The 19,386-nt window shown below is 42.2% G+C and overlaps 8 non-coding genes across 8 annotated transcripts; all 8 read left to right on the top strand.

Moving 5' to 3' along the window:
* The first annotated feature begins 586 nt into the window (after positions 1-586).
* LOC126279546 (U6 spliceosomal RNA) lies at positions 587-693 on the top strand. Its single transcript, XR_007551020.1, has one exon. It is a non-coding gene; the product is annotated as a U6 spliceosomal RNA (small nuclear RNA).
* Positions 694-3,169: 2,476 nt separating this feature from the next.
* On the top strand, positions 3,170-3,276 carry LOC126279545 (U6 spliceosomal RNA). The gene has a single exon (XR_007551019.1). It is a non-coding gene; the product is annotated as a U6 spliceosomal RNA (small nuclear RNA).
* Positions 3,277-5,751: 2,475 nt separating this feature from the next.
* Positions 5,752-5,858, top strand: LOC126279544 (U6 spliceosomal RNA). The gene has a single exon (XR_007551018.1). It is a non-coding gene; the product is annotated as a U6 spliceosomal RNA (small nuclear RNA).
* A 2,476-nt stretch (positions 5,859-8,334) lies between these two features.
* Positions 8,335-8,441, top strand: LOC126279543 (U6 spliceosomal RNA). The gene has a single exon (XR_007551017.1). It is a non-coding gene; the product is annotated as a U6 spliceosomal RNA (small nuclear RNA).
* Positions 8,442-10,917: 2,476 nt separating this feature from the next.
* Positions 10,918-11,024, top strand: LOC126279720 (U6 spliceosomal RNA). Its single transcript, XR_007551184.1, has one exon. It is a non-coding gene; the product is annotated as a U6 spliceosomal RNA (small nuclear RNA).
* A 2,474-nt stretch (positions 11,025-13,498) lies between these two features.
* On the top strand, positions 13,499-13,605 carry LOC126279324 (U6 spliceosomal RNA). The gene has a single exon (XR_007550808.1). It is a non-coding gene; the product is annotated as a U6 spliceosomal RNA (small nuclear RNA).
* Positions 13,606-16,080: 2,475 nt separating this feature from the next.
* Positions 16,081-16,187, top strand: LOC126279660 (U6 spliceosomal RNA). Its single transcript, XR_007551127.1, has one exon. It is a non-coding gene; the product is annotated as a U6 spliceosomal RNA (small nuclear RNA).
* A 2,475-nt stretch (positions 16,188-18,662) lies between these two features.
* LOC126279713 (U6 spliceosomal RNA) lies at positions 18,663-18,769 on the top strand. The gene has a single exon (XR_007551177.1). It is a non-coding gene; the product is annotated as a U6 spliceosomal RNA (small nuclear RNA).
* The last annotated feature ends 617 nt before the right edge of the window (positions 18,770-19,386 follow it).

Genomic DNA, 19,386 nt, shown 5'->3' with positions numbered 1-19,386 from the left:
TCACAGGCTGTGTCTTCTTGTGTTGTACTTGATGTGTGAGTTAAAAGTTGCATTGCATATGAGCACTCTGTAATTAAATCGATAGGTATCGTAAGAAAGTACCACTGCAAGAGTAATGCAATTTGTGTTAGCAGTGAAGACAGTTTGGCCAAAATATTCGCTTGTTTTGAGAGTCTTGAAGACCTGCTACCTGCTCCAGTCAGAGTCATTTATCCCACACATTAGAGAAGTGTGTTTCATACGTATGCCTATAAGACACTAAACTCGGGATGTGAGAACATGGCGACAATAGCTGCCAACACGTCTTGCTGCCGCCTAGCGGCAGCTGTGTGAAACTGCTGCTGCTCTGGGTGGATGGTGCGAGAGCAAACGACTCTACGATCTAAGTTTTACACCCAAAACTGCCAAATCTACAGTTGACAGAGCTGCCACTTACTAAGAACGACACCTCGCAGTAATTAGTTCACAAATTAGCACTCGGCAGGCCTTGTGTTCCTCGCCAGAGCTGTGTAAACCTACGTCCAAGCCGAACCATGTTTGACGCGACGCCATAATTATATATACAATTTCAGAGGGCTCCTCGAATGTACTCGCTTCGGCGGTACATATACTAAAATTGGAACGATACAGAGAAGATTAGCATGGCCCCTGCGCAAGGATGACACGCAAAATCGTGAAGCGTTCCACATTTTTTTTCGCAATCTCACTCTCTCATGCCTCACATCAGCTGCTAATACCATCAGCCAACTACACAAGTTTCGCTTCATATCTGCACCCACTTGTCACAAACTATGCTCTCCATTTACGCAGTTCTCCTCCACTTTCTTTCATTCACAACAGAACATGACAAAACTGGCAATAAACCTATCCCTTACATCAGCAATGCACATCTAAAATGTCACTCTAATAACAAGTCAGCAAGCACACCAAAACCACAAGTACATGTCACTAGCACCCCTTCAACACAAATCACAGCCAGGCTAAGCCTAGCACAGGCAAAAGCCTCTTCTCTTCCTCAGTATCACACTCAGCTGTCACAGCATCTCTTGCTACTGTCTCAATCATGTCATTTCATAACACACACCTACTGCCACACACAACATTTGGAAACCTTACACCAACTTTACACAAGATAGCTGCATGTTCCAAATCTTTCTCACTCACATACTTTCACTTAGACTACTGCTTAAATACACTCTAGCGCTCTAAAATTAGCTTGCATTACCTAATATTTATTTTTCTCTAACGCCTACAAAGCTTCTGGTGCCTGTAAGCCACTATCACATACTGTCTGCACACAGACCCACAATATTTATCTTTATTCATCTTCATGGCTGCAGCTGATGCCATAATTGTTTGAGCAGCATAAACAAACATGTGAAGGAAGGTGTATCTTTCATCATTAAGTGTGCAAGCTACCCCTTTACAGGAAGTTTATTTAACATTATGTTTCAAGTAACTTTCCTAGTGGCCTTGCTATCCAGCTGCAGCCTCATAATACAGACTGCAGGTGACACCTCATCAGGTTCTTAACTGAAGCATATCTGCCTGTGGAATAAGCCACTGCCCTTCACCTAAAAACCAACTATTACTGCAAATATGTGGTGCATCAGCATGTCATGTACAAATTTCACTGGTGTGACCCACAAAGTATTTTCCCACATGTCTGGCAATCTGCCATTACATACAGTTACTTAAATAAATTCCAAAAGTGTCAGCCAATGAATACCACAACACTGAAGTGTTTAGACAGCAGACCACTATGCTAATATTAACATATAGCATTTAGATGTGAGACTCTACTATTTTGACAGCACTTTGAATCCCATCAATGTGATACAAGTCGATGGTGTTCACAATTGCAGCTGATGCACCTCTCATCCTGTGTCTAGGAGAAAGATTGGACAAACTCTGCATGCAATATTCATCATGTTACATACACAGAAGCTCTACCACATAAGCAGATACAGAGCCAGTCAAGACACAAAACACTAGCAAGCTTCAAGATTTCAGGAATAGACAACTACATCACAAACCAGTTTGTGTCACATGACACCAGTAGCTACTCAGTTATTAACTGCTTTCAAATACTAAATCTATCACTCTTTGTTCTGCACTAGCAATTCTTCCTGCAATAACAACATTCACCAACCTGGATTAGAGCTGATTGACATTTCACAGGAACATAACTACAGCTACTAACACAATGCTAACCTGGTTTCTCTTACCACATGTCCCCTCGATATTTTAGGCTCATTCACACACCTCAATCACAGTGTTTCACTGTTGTCAAGTAGACCTGCCCTGTGTACACCTGGATCAACACAAATATATCACCTGGTATTGTACTGAAAACGGAACGATGTCCATCATTCCTACTACTATCTCACACAAGTCGCATTAACCCATCCATGCCCTGGTAATGACCTACACTGCTGTGTTTCAAAGTGTGCAATACGAATGCTGTTTTTAATGGTTCGTGAGGCTACTGTGTCTCTTCTTGCAGTCACTATTGTCTTCTGGCGCCATTGGATGAATAGAACCATGCTTGGTCTCTGTGGAGTTCCTCAGTAATTTACATGGTCACAGGCTGTGTCTTCTTGTGTTGTACTTGATGTGTGAGTTAAAAGTTGCATTGCATATGAGCACTCTGTAATTAAATCGATAGGTATCGTAAGAAAGTACCACTGCAAGAGTAATGCAATTTGTGTTAGCAGTGAAGACAGTTTGGCCAAAATATTCGCTTGTTTTGAGAGTCTTGAAGACCTGCTACCTGCTCCAGTCAGAGTCATTTATCCCACACATTAGAGAAGTGTGTTTCATACGTATGCCTATAAGACACTAAACTCGGGATGTGAGAACATGGCGACAATAGCTGCCAACACGTCTTGCTGCCGCCTAGCGGCAGCTGTGTGAAACTGCTGCTGCTCTGGGTGGATGGTGCGAGAGCAAACGACCCTACGATCTAAGTTTTACACCCAAAACTGCCAAATCTACAGTTGACAGAGCTGCCACTTACTAAGAACGACACCTCGCAGTAATTAGTTCACAAATTAGCACTCGGCAGGCCTTGTGTTCCTCGCCAGAGCTGTGTAAACCTACGTCCAAGCCGAACTATGTTTGACGCGACGCCATAACTATATATACAATTTCAGAGGGCTCCTCGAACGTACTCGCTTCGGCGGTACATATACTAAAATTGGAACGATACAGAGAAGATTAGCATGGCCCCTGCGCAAGGATGACACGCAAAATCGTGAAGCGTTCCACATTTTTTTCGCAATCTCACTCTCTCATGCCTCACATCAGCTGCTAATACCATCAGCCAACTACACAAGTTTCACTTCATATCTGCACCCACTTGTCACAAACTATGCTCTCCATTTACGCAGTTCTCCTCCACTTTCTTTCATTCACAACAGAACATGACAAAACTGGCAATAAACCTATCCCTTACATCAGCAATGCACATCTAAAATGTCACTCTAATAACAAGTCAGCAAGCACACCAAAACCACAAGTACATGTCACTAGCACCCCTTCAACACAAATCACAGCCAGGCTAAGCCTAGCACAGGCAAAAGCCTCTTCTCTTCCTCAGTATCACACTCAGCTGTCACAGCATCTCTTGCTACTGTCTCAATCATGTCATTTCATAACACACACCTACTGCCACACACAACATTTGGAAACCTTACACCAACTTTACACAAGATAGCTGCATGTTCCAAATCTTTCTCACTCACATACTTTCACTTAGACTACTGCTTAAATACACTCTAGCGCTCTAAAATTAGCTTGCATTACCTAATATTTATTTTTCTCTAACGCCTACAAAGCTTCTGGTGCCTGTAAGCAACTATCACATACTGTCTGCACACAGACCCACTATATTTATCTTTATTCATCTTCATGGCTGCAGCTGATGCCATAATTGTTTGAGCAGCATAAACAAACATGTGAAGGAAGGTGTATCTTTCATGATTAAGTGTGCAAGCTACCCCTTTACAGGAAGTTTATTTAACATTATGTTTCAAGTAACTTTCCTAGTGGCCTTGCTATCCAGCTGCAGCCTCATAATACAGACTACAGGTGACACCTCATCAGGTTCTTAACTGAAGCATATCTGCCTGTGTAATAAGCCACTGCCCTTCACCTAAAAACCAACTATTACTGCAAATCTGTGGTGCATCAGCATGTCATGTACAAATTTCACTGGTGTGACCCACAAAGTATTTTCCCACATGTCTGGCAATCTGCCATTACATACAGTTACTTAAATAAATTCCAAAAGTGTCAGCCAATGAATACCACAACACTGAAGTGTTTAGACAGCAGACCACTATGCTAATATTAACATATAGCATTTAGATGTGAGACTCTACTATTTTGACAGCACTTTGAATCCCATCAATGTGATACAAGTCGATGGTGTTCACAATTGCAGCTGATGCACCTCTCATCCTGTGTCTAGGAGAAAGATTGGACAAACTCTGCATGCAATATTCATCATGTTACATACACAGAAGCTCTACCACATAAGCAGATACAGAGCCAGTCAAGACACAAAACACTAGCAAGCTTCAAGATTTCAGGAATAGACAACTACATCACAAACCAGTTTGTGTCACATGACACCAGTAGCTACTCAGTTATTAACTGCTTTCAAATACTAAATCTATCACACTTTGTTCTGCACTAGCAATTCTTCCTGCAATAACAACATTCACCAACCTGGATTACAGCTGATTGACATTTCACAGGAACATAACTACAGCTACTAACACAATGCTAACCTGGTTTCTCTTACCACATGTCCCCTCGATATTTTAGGCTCATTCACACACCTCAATCACAGTGTTTCACTGTTGTCAAGTAGACCTGCCCTGTGTACACCTGGATCAACACAAATATATCACCTGGTATTGTACTGAAAACGGAACTATGTCCATCATTCCTACTACTATCTCACACAAGTTGCATTAACCCATCCATGCCCTGGTAATGACCTACACTGCTGTGTTTCAAAGTGTGCAATACGAATGCTGTTTTTAATGGTTCGTGAGGCTACTGTGTCTCTTCTTGCAGTCACTATTGTCTTCTGGCGCCATTGGATGAATAGAACCATGCTTGGTCTCTGTGGAGTTCCTCAGTAATTTACATGGTCACAGGCTGTGTCTTCTTGTGTTGTACTTGATGTGTGAGTTAAAAGTTGCATTGCATATGAGCACTCTGTAATTAAATCGATAGGTATCGTAAGAAAGTACCACTGCAAGAGTAATGCAATTTGTGTTAGCAGTGAAGACAGTTTGGCCAAAATATTCGCTTGTTTTGAGAGTCTTGAAGACCTGCTACCTGCTCCAGTCAGAGTCATTTATCCCACACATTAGAGAAGTGTGTTTCATACGTATGCCTATAAGACACTAAACTCGGGATGTGAGAACATGGCGACAATAGCTGCCAACACGTCTTGCTGCCGCCTAGCGGCAGCTGTGTGAAACTGCTGCTGCTCTGGGTGGATGGTGCGAGAGCAAACGACTCTACGATCTAAGTTTTACACCCAAAACTGCCAAATCTACAGTTGACAGAGCTGCCACTTACTAAGAACGACACCTCGCAGTAATTAGTTCACAAATTAGCACTCGGCAGGCCTTGTGTTCCTCGCCAGAGCTGTGTAAACCTACGTCCAAGCCGAACCATGTTTGACGCGACGCCATAATTATATATACAATTTCAGAGGGCTCCTCGAATGTACTCGCTTCGGCGGTACATATACTAAAATTGGAACGATACAGAGAAGATTAGCATGGCCCCTGCGCAAGGATGACACGCAAAATCGTGAAGCGTTCCACATTTTTTTTCGCAATCTCACTCTCTCATGCCTCACATCAGCTGCTAATACCATCAGCCAACTACACAAGTTTCGCTTCATATCTGCACCCACTTGTCACAAACTATGCTCTCCATTTACGCAGTTCTCCTCCACTTTCTTTCATTCACAACAGAACATGACAAAACTGGCAATAAACCTATCCCTTACATCAGCAATGCACATCTAAAATGTCACTCTAATAACAAGTCAGCAAGCACACCAAAACCACAAGTACATGTCACTAGCACCCCTTCAACACAAATCACAGCCAGGCTAAGCCTAGCACAGGCAAAAGCCTCTTCTCTTCCTCAGTATCACACTCAGCTGTCACAGCATCTCTTGCTACTGTCTCAATCATGTCATTTCATAACACACACCTACTGCCACACACAACATTTGGAAACCTTACACCAACTTTACACAAGATAGCTGCATGTTCCAAATCTTTCTCACTCACATACTTTCACTTAGACTACTGCTTAAATACACTCTAGCGCTCTAAAATTAGCTTGCATTACCTAATATTTATTTTTCTCTAACGCCTACAAAGCTTCTGGTGCCTGTAAGCCACTATCACATACTGTCTGCACACAGACCCACAATATTTATCTTTATTCATCTTCATGGCTGCAGCTGATGCCATAATTGTTTGAGCAGCATAAACAAACATGTGAAGGAAGGTGTATCTTTCATCATTAAGTGTGCAAGCTACCCCTTTACAGGAAGTTTATTTAACATTATGTTTCAAGTAACTTTCCTAGTGGCCTTGCTATCCAGCTGCAGCCTCATAATACAGACTGCAGGTGACACCTCATCAGGTTCTTAACTGAAGCATATCTGCCTGTGGAATAAGCCACTGCCCTTCACCTAAAAACCAACTATTACTGCAAATCTGTGGTGCATCAGCATGTCATGTACAAATTTCACTGGTGTGACCCACAAAGTATTTTCCCACATGTCTGGCAATCTGCCATTACATACAGTTACTTAAATAAATTCCAAAAGTGTCAGCCAATGAATACCACAACACTGAAGTGTTTAGACAGCAGACCACTATGCTAATATTAACATATAGCATTTAGATGTGAGACTCTACTATTTTGACAGCACTTTGAATCCCATCAATGTGATACAAGTCGATGGTGTTCACAATTGCAGCTGATGCACCTCTCATCCTGTGTCTAGCAGAAAGATTGCACAAACTCTGCATGCAATATTCATCATGTTACATACACAGAAGCTCTACCACATAAGCAGATACAGAGCCAGTCAAGACACAAAACGCTAGCAAGCTTCAAGATTTCAGGAATAGACAACTACATCACAAACCAGTTTGTGTCACATGACACCAGTAGCTACTCAGTTATTAACTGCTTTCAAATACTAAATCTATCACTCTTTGTTCTGCACTAGCAATTCTTCCTGCAATAACAACATTCACCAACCTGGATTAGAGCTGATTGACATTTCACAGGAACATAACTACAGCTACTAACACAATGCTAACCTGGTTTCTCTTACCACATGTCCCCTCGATATTTTAGGCTCATTCACACACCTCAATCACAGTGTTTCACTGTTGTCAAGTAGACCTGCCCTGTGTACACCTGGATCAACACAAATATATCACCTGGTATTGTACTGAAAACGGAACTATGTCCATCATTCCTACTACTATCTCTCACAAGTCGCATTAACCCATCCATGCCCTAGTAATGACCTACACTGCTGTGTTTCAAAGTGTGCAATACGAATGCTGTTTTTAATGGTTCATGAGGCTACTGTGTCTCTTCTTGCAGTCACTATTGTCTTCTGGCGCCATTGGATGAATAGAACCATGCTTGGTCTCTGTGGAGTTCCTCAGTAATTTACATGGTCACAGGCTGTGTCTTCTTGTGTTGTACTTGATGTGTGAGTTAAAAGTTGCATTGCATATGAGCACTCTGTAATTAAATCGGTAGGTATCGTAAGAAAGTACCACTGCAAGAGTAATGCAATTTGTGTTAGCAGTGAAGACAGTTTGGCCAAAATATTCGCTTGTTTTGAGAGTCTTGAAGACCTGCTACCTGCTCCAGTCAGAGTCATTTATCCCACACATTAGAGAAGTGTGTTTCATACGTATGCCTATAAGACACTAAACTCGGGATGTGAGAACATGGCGACAATAGCTGCCAACACGTCTTGCTGCCGCCTAGCGGCAGCTGTGTGAAACTGCTGCTGCTCTGGGTGGATGGTGCGAGAGCAAACGACTCTACGATCTAAGTTTTACACCCAAAACTGCCAAATCTACAGTTGACAGAGCTGCCACTTACTAAGAACGACACCTCGCAGTAATTAGTTCACAAATTAGCACTCGGCAGGCCTTGTGTTCCTCGCCAGAGCTGTGTAAACCTACGTCCAAGCCGAACCATGTTTGACGCGACGCCATAATTATATATACAATTTCAGAGGGCTCCTCGAATGTACTCGCTTCGGCGGTACATATACTAAAATTGGAACGATACAGAGAAGATTAGCATGGCCCCTGCGCAAGGATGACACGCAAAATCGTGAAGCGTTCCACATTTTTTTTCGCAATCTCACTCTCTCATGCCTCACATCAGCTGCTAATACCATCAGCCAACTACACAAGTTTCGCTTCATATCTGCACCCACTTGTCACAAACTATGCTCTCCATTTACGCAGTTCTCCTCCACTTTCTTTCATTCACAACAGAACATGACAAAACTGGCAATAAACCTATCCCTTACATCAGCAATGCACATCTAAAATGTCACTCTAATAACAAGTCAGCAAGCACACCAAAACCACAAGTACATGTCACTAGCACCCCTTCAACACAAATCACAGCCAGGCTAAGCCTAGCACAGGCAAAAGCCTCTTCTCTTCCTCAGTATCACACTCAGCTGTCACAGCATCTCTTGCTACTGTCTCAATCATGTCATTTCATAACACACACCTACTGCCACACACAACATTTGGAAACCTTACACCAACTTTACACAAGATAGCTGCATGTTCCAAATCTTTCTCACTCACATACTTTCACTTAGACTACTGCTTAAATACACTCTAGCGCTCTAAAATTAGCTTGCATTACCTAATATTTATTTTTCTCTAACGCCTACAAAGCTTCTGGTGCCTGTAAGCCACTATCACATACTGTCTGCACACAGACCCACAATATTTATCTTTATTCATCTTCATGGCTGCAGCTGATGCCATAATTGTTTGAGCAGCATAAACAAACATGTGAAGGAAGGTGTATCTTTCATCATTAAGTGTGCAAGCTACCCCTTTACAGGAAGTTTATTTAACATTATGTTTCAAGTAACTTTCCTAGTGGCCTTGCTATCCAGCTGCAGCCTCATAATACAGACTGCAGGTGACACCTCATCAGGTTCTTAACTGAAGCATATCTGCCTGTGGAATAAGCCACTGCCCTTCACCTAAAAACCAACTATTACTGCAAATCTGTGGTGCATCAGCATGTCATGTACAAATTTCACTGGTGTGACCCACAAAGTATTTTCCCACATGTCTGGCAATCTGCCATTACATACAGTTACTTAAATAAATTCCAAAAGTGTCAGCCAATGAATACCACAACACTGAAGTGTTTAGACAGCAGACCACTATGCTAATATTAACATATAGCATTTAGATGTGAGACTCTACTATTTTGACAGCACTTTGAATCCCATCAATGTGATACAAGTCGATGGTGTTCACAATTGCAGCTGATGCACCTCTCATCCTGTGTCTAGCAGAAAGATTGCACAAACTCTGCATGCAATATTCATCATGTTACATACACAGAAGCTCTACCACATAAGCAGATACAGAGCCAGTCAAGACACAAAACGCTAGCAAGCTTCAAGATTTCAGGAATAGACAACTACATCACAAACCAGTTTGTGTCACATGACACCAGTAGCTACTCAGTTATTAACTGCTTTCAAATACTAAATCTATCACTCTTTGTTCTGCACTAGCAATTCTTCCTGCAATAACAACATTCACCAACCTGGATTAGAGCTGATTGACATTTCACAGGAACATAACTACAGCTACTAACACAATGCTAACCTGGTTTCTCTTACCACATGTCCCCTCGATATTTTAGGCTCATTCACACACCTCAATCACAGTGTTTCACTGTTGTCAAGTAGACCTGCCCTGTGTACACCTGGATCAACACAAATATATCACCTGGTATTGTACTGAAAACGGAACTATGTCCATCATTCCTACTACTATCTCACACAAGTCGCATTAACCCATCCATGCCCTAGTAATGACCTACACTGCTGTGTTTCAAAGTGTGCAATACGAATGCTGTTTTTAATGGTTCATGAGGCTACTGTGTCTCTTCTTGCAGTCACTATTGTCTTCTGGCGCCATTGGATGAATAGAACCATGCTTGGTCTCTGTGGAGTTCCTCAGTAATTTACATGGTCACAGGCTGTGTCTTCTTGTGTTGTACTTGATGTGTGAGTTAAAAGTTGCATTGCATATGAGCACTCTGTAATTAAATCGGTAGGTATCGTAAGAAAGTACCACTGCAAGAGTAATGCAATTTGTGTTAGCAGTGAAGACAGTTTGGCCAAAATATTCGCTTGTTTTGAGAGTCTTGAAGACCTGCTACCTGCTCCAGTCAGAGTCATTTATCCCACACATTAGAGAAGTGTGTTTCATACGTATGCGTATAAGACACTAAACTCGGGATGTGAGAACATGGCGACAATAGCTGCCAACACGTCTTGCTGCCGCCTAGCGGCAGCTGTGTGAAACTGCTGCTGCTCTGGGTGGATGGTGCGAGAGCAAACGACTCTACGATCTAAGTTTTACACCCAAAACTGCCAAATCTACAGTTGACAGAGCTGCCACTTACTAAGAACGACACCTCGCAGTAATTAGTTCACAAATTAGCACTCGGCAGGCCATGTGTTCCTCGCCAGAGCTGTGTAAACCTACGTCCAAGCCGAACCATGTTTGACGCGACGCCATAACTATATATACAATTTCAGAGGGCTCCTCGAATGTACTCGCTTCGGCGGTACATATACTAAAATTGGAACGATACACAGAAGATTAGCATGGCCCCTGCGCAAGGATGACACGCAAAATCGTGAAGCGTTCCTCATTTTTTTTCACAATTTCAATCTCTCATGCCTCACATCAGCTGCTAAGACCATCAGCCAACTACACAAGTTTCGCTTCATATCTGCACCCACTTGTCACAAACTATGCTCTCCATTTACGCAGTTCTCCTCCACTTTCTTTCATTCACAACAGAACATGACAAAACTGGCAATAAACCTATCCCTTACATCACCAATGCACATCTAAAATGTCACTCTAATAACAAGTCAGCAAGCACACCAAAACCACAAGTACATGTCACTAGCACCCCTTCAACACAAATCCAGCCAGGCTAAGCCTAGCATAGGCAAAAGCCTCTTCTCTTCCTCAGTATCACACTCAGCTGTCACAGCATCTCTTGCTACTGTCTCAATCATGTCATTTCATAACACACACCTACTGCCACACACAACATTTGGAAACCTTACACCAACTTTACACAAGATAGCTGCATGTTCCAAATCTTTCTCACTCACATACTTTCACTTAGACTACTGCTTAAATACACTCTAGCGCTCTAAAATTAGCTTGCATTACCTAATATTTATTTTTCTCTAACGCCTACAAAGCTTGTGGTGCCTGTAAGCCACTATCACATACTGTCTGCACACAGACCCACAATATTTATCTTTATTCATCTTCATGGCTGCAGCTGATGCCATAATTGTTTGAGCAGCATAAACAAACATGTGAAGGAAGGTGTATGTTTCATGATTAAGTGTGCAAGCTACCCCTTTACAGGAAGTTTATTTAACATTATGTTTCAAGTAACTTTCCTAGTGGCCTTGCTATCCAGCTGCAGCCTCATAATACAGACTGCAGGTGACACCTCATCAGGTTCTTAACTGAAGCATATCTGCCTGTGTAATAAGCCACTGCCCTTCACCTAAAAACCAACTATTACCGCAAATCTGTGGTGCATCAGCATGTCATGTACAAATTTCACTGGTGTGACCCACAAAGTATTTTCCCACATGTCTGGCAATCTGCCATTACATACAGTTACCTAAATAAATTCCAAAAGTGTCAGCCAATGAATACCACAACACTGAAGTGTTTAGACAGCAGACCAGTATGCTAATATTAACATATAGCATTTAGATGTGAGACTCTACTATTTTGACAGCACTTTGAATCCCATCAATGTGATACAAGTCGATGGTGTTCACAATTACAGCTGATGCACCTCTCATCCTGTGTCTAGGAGAAAGATTGCACAAACTCTGCATGCAATATTCATCATGTTACATACATAGAAGCTCTACCACATAAGCAGATACAGAGCCAGTCAAGACACAAAACACTAGCAAGCTTCAAGATTTCAGGAATAGACAACTACATCACAAACCAGTTTGTGCCACATGACACCAGTAGCTACTCAGTTATTAACTGCTTTCAAATACTAAATCTATCACTCTTTGTTCTGCACTAGCAATTCTTCCTGCAATAACAACATTCACCAACCTGGATTACAGCTGATTGACATTTCACAGGAACATAACTACAGCTACTAACACAATGCTGACCTGGTTTCTCTTACCACATGTCCCCTCGATATTTTAGGCTCATTCACACACCTCAATCACAGTGTTTCACTGTTGTCAAGTAGACCTGCCCTGTGTACACCTGGATCAACACAAATATATCACCTGGTATTGTACTGAAACGGAACGATGTCCATCATTCCTACTACTATCTCACACAAGTCGCATTAACCCATCCATGCCCTAGTAATGACCTACACTGCTGTGTTTCAAAGTGTGCAATACGAATGCTGTTTTTAATGGTTCGTGAGGCTACTGTGTCTCTTCTTGCAGTCACTATTGTCTTCTGGCGCCATTGGATGAATAGAACCATGCTTGGTCTCTGTGGAGTTCCTCAGTAATTTACATGGTCACAGGCTGTGTCTTCTTGTGTTGTACTTGATGTGTGAGTTAAAAGTTGCATTGCATATGAGCACTCTGTAATTAAATCGATAGGTATCGTAAGAAAGTACCACTGCAAGAGTAATGCAATTTGTGTTAGCAGTGAAGACAGTTTGGCCAAAATATTAGCTTGTTTTGAGAGTCTTGAAGACCTGCTACCTGCTCCAGTCAGAGTCATTCATCCCACACATTAGAGAAGTGTGTTTCATACGTATGCCTATAAGACACTAAACTCGGGATGTGAGAACATGGCGACAATAGCTGCCAACACGTCTTGCTGCCGCCTAGCGGCAGCTGTGTGAAACTGCTGCTGCTCTGGGTGGATGGTGCGAGAGCAAACGACTCTACGATCTAAGTTTTACACCCAAAACTGCCAAATCTACAGTTGACAGAGCTGCCACTTACTAAGAACGACACCTCGCAGTAATTAGTTCACAAATTAGCACTCGGCAGGCCTTGTGTTCCTCGCCAGAGCTGTGTAAACCTACGTCCAAGCCGAACCATGTTTGACGCGACGCCATAAATATATATACAATTTCAGAGGGCTCCTCGAATGTACTCTCTTCGGCGGTACATATACTAAAATTGGAACGATACAGAGAAGATTAGCATGGCCCCTGCGCAAGGATGACACGCAAAATCGTGAAGCGTTCCACATTTTTTTTCGCAATTTCAATCTCTCATGCCTCACATCAGCTGCTAAGACCATCAGCCAACTACACAAGTTTCGCTTCATATCTGCACCCACTTGTCACAAACTATGCTCTCCATTTACGCAGTTCTCCTCCACTTTCTTTCATTCACAACAAACCATGACAAAACTGGCAATAAACCTATCCCTTACATCACCAATGCACATCTAAAATGTCACTCTAATAACAAGTCAGCAAGCACACCAAAACCACAAGTACATGTCACTAGCACCCCTTCAACACAAATCACAGCCAGGCTAAGCCTAGCACAGGCAAAAGCCTCTTCTCTTCCTCAGTATCACACTCAGCTGTCACAGCATCTCTTGCTACTGTCTCAATCATGTCATTTCATAACACACACCTACTGCCACACACAACATTTGGAAACCTTACACCAACTTTACACAAGATAGCTGCATGTTCCAAATCTTTCTCACTCACATACTTTCACTTAGACTACTGCTTAAATACACTCTAGCGCTCTAAAATTAGCTTGCATTACCTAATATTTATTTTTCTCTAACGCCTACAAAGCTTCTGGTGCCTGTAAGCCACTATCACATACTGTCTGCACACAGACCCACAATATTTATCTTTATTCATCTTCATGGCTGCAGCTGATGCCATAATTGTTTGAGCAGCATAAACAAACATGTGAAGGAAGGTGTATCTTTCATCATTAAGTGTGCAAGCTACCCCTTTACAGGAAGTTTATTTAACATTATGTTTCAAGTAACTTTCCTAGTGGCCTTGCTATCCAGCTGCAGCCTCATAATACAGACTGCAGGTGACACCTCATCAGGTTCTTAACTGAAGCATATCTGCCTGTGTAATAAGCCACTGCCCTTCACCTAAAAACCAACTATTACTGCAAATCTGTGGTGCATCAGCATGTCATGTACAAATTTCACTGGTGTGACCCACAAAGTATTTTCCCACATGTCTGGCAATCTGCCATTACATACAGTTACCTAAATAAATTCCAAAAGTGTCAGCCAATGTATACCACAACACTGAAGTGTTTAGACAGCAGACCAGTATGCTAATATTAACATATAGCATTTAGATGTGAGACTCTACTATTTTGACAGCACTTTGAATCCCATCAATGTGATACAAGTCGATGGTGTTCACAATTGCAGCTGATGCACCTCTCATCCTGTGTCTAGGAGAAAGATTGGACAAACTCTGCATGCAATATTCATCATGTTACATACACAGAAGCTCTACCACATAAGCAGATACAGAGCCAGTCAAGACACAAAACACTAGCAAGCTTCAAGATTTCAGGAATAGACAACTACATCACAAACCAGTTTGTGTCACATGACACCAGTAGCTACTCAGTTATTAACTGCTTTCAAATACTAAATCTATCACTCTTTGTTCTGCACTAGCAATTCTTCCTGCAATAACAACATTCACCAACCTGGATTAGAGCTGATTGACATTTCACAGGAACATAACTACAGCTACTAACACAATGCTAACCTGGTTTCTCTTACCACATGTCCCCTCGATATTTTAGGCTCATTCACACACCTCAATCACAGTGTTTCACTGTTGTCAAGTAGACCTGCCCTGTGTACACCTGGATCAACACAAATATATCACCTGGTATTGTACTGAAAACGGAACTATGTCCATCATTCCTACTACTATCTCACACAAGTCGCATTAACCCATCCATGCCCTGGCAATGACCTACACTGCTGTGTTTCAAAGTGTGCAATACGAATGCTGTTTTTAATGGTTCGTGAGGCTACTGTGTCTCTTCTTGCAGTCACTATTGTCTTCTGGCGCCATTGGATGAATAGAACCATGCTTCGTCTCTGTGGAGTTCCTCAGTAATTTACATGGTCACAGGCTGTGTCTTCTTGTGTTGTACTTGATGTGTGAGTTAAAAGTTGCATTGCATATGAGCACTCTGTAATTAAATCGATAGGTATCGTAAGAAAGTACCACTGCAAGAGTAATGCAATTTGTTCAGCAGTGAAGACAGTTTGGCCAAAATATTCGCTTGTTTTGAGAGTCTTGAAGACCTGCTACCTGCTCCAGTCAGAGTCATTTATCCCACACATTAGAGAAGTGTGTTTCATACGTATGCCTATAAGACACTAAACTCGGGATGTGAGAACATGGCGACAATAGCTGCCAACACGTCTTGCTGCCGCCTAGCGGCAGCTGTGTGAAACTGCTGCTGCTCTGGGTGGATGGTGCGAGAGCAAACGACTCTACGATCTAAGTTTTACACCCAAAACTGCCAAATCTACAGTTGACAGAGCTGCCACTTACTAAGAACGACACCTCGCAGTAATTAGTTCACAAATTAGCACTCGGCAGGCCTTGTGTTCCTCGCCAGAGCTGTGTAAACCTACGTCCAAGCCGAACCATGTTTGACGCGACGCCATAACTAAATATACAATTTCAGAGGGCTCTTGGAATGTACTCGCTTCGGCGGTACATATACTAAAATTGGAACGATACAGAGAAGATTAGCATGGCCCCTGTGCAAGGATGACACGCAAAATCGTGAAGCGTTCCACATTTTTTTCGCAATCTCACTCTCTCATGCCTCACATCAGCTGCTAATACCATCAGCCAACTACACAAGTTTCGCTTCATATCTGCACCCACTTGTCACAAACTATGCTCTCCATTTACGCAGTTCTCCTCCACTTTCTTTCATTCACAACAGAACATGACAAAACTGGCAATAAACCTATCCCTTACATCACCAATGCACATCTAAAATGTCACTCTAATAACAAGTCAGCAAGCACACCAAAACCACAAGTACATGTCACTAGCACCCCTTCAACACAAATCACAGCCAGGCTAAGCCTAGCACAGGCAAAAGCCTCTTCTCTTCCTCAGTATCACACTCAGCTGTCACAGCATCTCTTGCCACTGTCTCAATCATGTCATTTCATAACACACACCTACTGCCACACACAACATTTGGAAACCTTACACCAACTTTACACAAGATAGCTGCATGTTCCAAATCTTTCTCACTCACATACTTTCACTTAGACTACTGCTTAAATACACTCTAGCGCTCTAAAGTTAGCTTGCATTACCTAATATTTATTTTTCTCTAACCCCTACAAAGCTTGTGGTGCCTGTAAGCCACTATCACATACTGTCTGCACACAGACCCACAATATTTATCTTTATTCATCTTCATGGCTGCAGCTGATGCCATAATTGTTTGAGCAGCATAAACAAACATGTGAAGGAAGGTGTATCTTTCATGATTAAGTGTGCAAGCTACCCCTTTACAGGAAGTTTATTTAACATTCTGTTTCAAGTAACTTTCCTAGTGGCCTTGCTATCCAGCTGCAGCCCCATAATACAGACTGCAGGTGACACCTCATCAGGTTCTTAACTGAAGCATATCTGCCTGTGTAATAAGCCACTGCCCTTCAACACTAGATCGCGTGTTACTGCAAATCTGTGGTGCATCAGCATGTCATGTACAAATTTCACTGGTGTGACCCACAAAGTATTTTCCCACATGTCTGGCAATCTGCCATTACATACAGTTACCTAAATAAATTCCAAAAGTGTCAGCCAATGAATACCACAACACTAAAGTGTTTAGACAGCAGACCAGTATGCTAATATTAACATATAGCATTTAGATGTGAGACTCTACTATTTTGACAGCACTTTGAATCCCATCAATGTGATACAAGTCGATGGTGTTCACAATTGCAGCTGATGCACCTCTCATCCTGTGTCTAGGAGAAAGATTTGACAAACTCTGCATGCAATATTCATCATGTTACATACACAGAAGCTCTACCACATAAGCAGATACAGAGCCAGTCAAGACACAAAACACTAGCAAGCTTCAAGATTTCAGGAATAGACAACTACATCACAAACCAGTTTGTGTCACATGACACCAGTAGCTACTCAGTTATTAACTGCTTTCAAATACTAAATCTATCTCTCTTTGTTCTGCACTAGCAATTCTTCCTGCAATAACAACATTCACCAACCTGGATTACAGCTGATTGACATTTCACAGGAACATAACTACAGCTACTAACACAATGCTAACCTGGTTTCTCTTACCACATGTCCCCTCTATATTTTAGGCTCATTCACACACCTCAATCACAGTGTTTCACTGTTGTCAAGTAGACCTGCCCTGTGTACACCTGGATCAACACAAATATATCACCTGGTATTGTACTGAAAACGGAACTATGTCCATCATTCCTACTACTATCTCACACAAGTCGCATTAACCCATCCATGCCCTGGCAATGACCTACACTGCTGTGTTTCAAAGTGTGCAATACGAATGCTGTTTTTAATGGTTCGTGAGGCTACTGTGTCTCTTCTTGCAGTCACTATTGTCTTCTGGCGCCATTGGATGAATAGAACCATGCTTGGTCTCTGTGGAGTTCCTCAGTAATTTACATGGTCACAGGCTGTGTCTTCTTGTGTTGTACTTGATGTGTGAGTTAAAAGTTGCATTGCATATGAGCACTCTGTAATTAAATCGATAGTTATCGTAAGAAAGTACCACTGCAAGAGTAATGCAATTTGTGTTAGCAGTGAAGACAGTTTGGCCAAAATATTCGCTTGTTTTGAGAGTCTTGAAGACCTGCTACCTGCTCCAGTCAGAGTCATTTATCCCACACATTAGAGAAGTGTGTTTCATACGTATGCCTATAAGACACTAAACTCGGGATGTGAGAACATGGCGACAATAGCTGCCAACACGTCTTGCTGCCGCCTAGCGGCAGCTGTGTGAAACTGCTGCTGCTCTGGGTGGATGGTGCGAGAGCAAACGACTCTACGATCTAAGTTTTACACCCAAAACTGCCAAATCTACAGTTGACAGAGCTGCCACTTACTAAGAACGACACCTCGCAGTAATTAGTTCACAAATTAGCACTCGGCAGGCCTTGTGTTCCTCGCCAGAGCTGTGTAAACCTACGTCCAAGCCGAACCATGTTTGACGCGACGCCATAACTATATATACAATTTCAGAAGGCTCTTGGAATGTACTCGCTTCGGCGGTACATATACTAAAATTGGAACGATACAGAGAAGATTAGCATGGCCTCTGCGCAAGGATGACACGTAAAATGGTGAAGCGTTCCACGTTTTTTTTCCGCAGTCTCACTCTCTCATGCCTCACATCAGCTGCTAATACCATCAGCCAACTACACAAGTTTCGCTTCATATCTGCACCCACTTGTCACAAACTATGCTCTCCATTTACGCAGTTCTCCTCCACTTTCTTTCATTCACAACAGAACATGACAAAACTGGCAATAAACCTATCCCTTACATCACCAATGCACATCTAAAATGTCACTCTAATAACAAGTCAGCAAGCACACCAAAACCACAAGTACATGTCACTAGCACCCCTTCAACACAAATCACAGCCAGGCTAAGCCTAGCACAGGCAAAAGCCTCTTCTCTTCCTCAGTATCACACTCAGCTGTCACAGCATCTCTTGCTACTGTCTCAATCATGTCATTTCATAACACACACCTACTGCCACACACAACATTTGGAAACCTTACACCAACTTTACACAAGATAGCTGCATGTTCCAAATCTTTCTCACTCACATACTTTCACTTAGACTACTGCTTAAATACACTCTAGCGCTCTAAAATTAGCTTGCATTACCTAATATTTATTTTTCTCTAACGCCTACAAAGCTTCTGGTGCCTGTAAGCCACTATCACATACTGTCTGCACACAGACCTACAA

Source organism: Schistocerca gregaria, chromosome 6 (genome assembly GCF_023897955.1).
Source record: "Schistocerca gregaria isolate iqSchGreg1 chromosome 6, iqSchGreg1.2, whole genome shotgun sequence".
Taxonomy (NCBI): Eukaryota; Metazoa; Arthropoda; class Insecta; order Orthoptera; family Acrididae; genus Schistocerca; species Schistocerca gregaria.
This window is presented reverse-complemented; position numbering and strand designations above follow the sequence as displayed.